Here is a 2,570-nt window from a genome sequence, read left to right as displayed (position 1 = left end):
TTTCTCAGCCGAGGCCAAGGCATCACAAGGGCCTCGTATTCAAGGGGTTTCAGGCCATACAACTATAATTACCAACTACAGTCTGGATACCAGCCAGGGAATTTCTACCCTCAAAGAGAAAGGGGATGTTCAAGAGGGAACAGAAGAGCGAGAAGATCAGGTAAGGAAAGACCGTTTTGTTACCCATGTAAGGTTGGGTGGCAGACTTGCCCAATTTTACGAGAATTGGAGTATGTTAACGAGGGACCCTTGGGTCCTACAAATGGTTTTGGGGTATCGAATAGATTTTTTAGAAGAACCAAGACAAGATCATTACCCAGGAATGATAAGATTCGATTCGAAAATGTCAGAATTGATGGCGGAAGAAGTGAAAGAGTTGCTAATGAAGGGAGCAATTGTGGAGGGCTTGGAAGAGTGTGCAGGTTTCGTAAGCAATATTTTCCTAGTGGAAAAGAAAGGGAAAGGTATGAGACCAGTGATAAACTTAAAGAATCTGAACAATTGGGTGGAATATCATCATTTCAAGATGGAAGGTATGCATATGTTGAGAGATGTTCTTCAGACAGGGGATTGGATGACACGTTTAGATCTAAAAGATGCATATCTGACGATTCCAATCTGGGAAGAGCACCAGAGATTTCTCAGGTTCGGATGGGGAGGAAGTTTATGGAAGTTTGTTTGTCTTCCATTTGGTCTATCATCGGCCCCATGGTATTTTACAAAAATGCTGCGTCCAGTTGTAACCTTCCTTCGAGAGAGAGGAATAAGGGTAATTATTTATTTAGATGACATTTTGATTATGGATCAGGAAAAGTGAAGAGTAGAGAGTCATACGAACTTAGCTATAGATCTTTTGGAGAATTTGGGTTTTATTGTAAACGGACAAGTCTTGCCTCTCTCCGAGTCAGGAAACACAGTTTCTAGGATTCTTGTTAGACACTGTTCAGGGTCAGTTGAGATTACCAATGGACAAGATAAAAAAGATAAGGAAAGAAATTCGAAGGCTTTGTCGCTGGATGTTATCTCTTTGAGAATGTTGGCAAGGATTATAGGTCTGTTGTCTTCAAGAATTCAAGCTATTGTTCCAGGATCTTTGAATTATCGTGCACTTCAGAGATTGAAGAGCAGTCATTTAAGACGTGGAATGAAATATTCGCAGGAGATTACCCTTTCTGGAGAGGCAAGATCAGAACTTGTCTGGTGGCTAAAGAATATGGAGGCATGGAATGGGAAAGCAATTTTCGGATCAAATCCGGAGTTAATTATAGAGTCAGATGCGAGTTTGTCTGGTTGGGGAGCTCACTGTGGTGCAACTTCGACAGGAGGTATGTGGACTGTAGAGGAAAGCAGGTTACACATAAATTGTCTGGAATTGTTAGCAGGGTCTTTTGCAGTGAAGAGTTTCACGAAAGGAAAAGCGAAGTGTTCAGTATTGCTGAGAATGGACAATGTTTCGGCGGTAAGATACGTGAACAAGTTAGGGGGCCCGAAATCGAGGGATCTAGCGGATTTTGCGAAAGTGTTTTGGGATTATTGTCTGGATCAGAATGTATTGGTTCAAGCGGAATATATACCAGGTCAGAAGAATGTACAGGCGGATTGGTATTCGAGGAATCAGACGGATTCCAGCGATTGGATTCTACACAGGACAGTTTTCTGGAGGATAATGGAGTTGTGGGGCCCTTGTTACGTGGACCTGTTTGCGAACAGGTGGAACAGTCAACTGGAGAAGTTTTTCAGTTGCCGTCCAGATCCAGAATCTGCTGGGATAGATGCTTTCAGGCAGGATTGGAGGGGCCTTCGACCTTATGCTTTTCCTCCTTTTGTATTGATAACCAGAGTGACTGTGTTGGTGCGCAGATGGATGGAGACGATGGTGTTGATAACCCCTATTTGGAAATCTCAGGTTTGGTATCCCATTCTTTTAGAGATGTCAATAGATTGTCCAATCCTCCTTCCGAATTTCCCAGAAATTTTGAAAGGAGCTCAGGGAGAGTGTCACGAGTTGGTGCTTTCAGGTTAATTGAAACTAATGGCTTGGAGAATTTCAGGAGAATATGGGAAGTGCCAGGACTTTCGTATGAAGCTAGTCAAATTATTAAAGAATCCTGGGCTCCAGGAACAAGGAAGATGTATAGACTGGCTTGGCAGAAATGGTTACGCTGGTGTTTGGAGAGGGATTACGATCCCGTTTCAGTGGATGTAGTGTTTGTGGTAAACTATTTAGCATCTTTGTTTACCTCAGGTTTAGCATACAGAACCATTAATGTACACAGATCAGCTATCGCAGCTGGACACGATTTGATTGATGGTGTAACAGTAGGACAGAATATTTTAGTGAGAAGGTTAATGAGGAGTGTAAGAGTTTCTAAGCCCCCAGTGGATAGGTATTCTTCTACTTGGGACGTTTCAAAGGTTTTGGAGTATTTGGAGAATTTAGGATGTAATAGTAGCCTAGATTTAAGAGTTTTAAGTGGAAAATTGACAATGCTATTGTGTCTTATCTCTTTTAGAAGAGTCTCAGATGTCAGGGCTTTGGATGTAGGGACAAGAATTTTTAATCCGGAAGG

This window comes from Triturus cristatus, chromosome 2_1, assembly GCF_964204655.1.
Source record: "Triturus cristatus chromosome 2_1, aTriCri1.1, whole genome shotgun sequence".
NCBI lineage: Eukaryota > Metazoa > Chordata > Amphibia > Caudata > Salamandridae > Triturus > Triturus cristatus.
Note: the sequence above shows the minus strand (reverse complement) of the source record.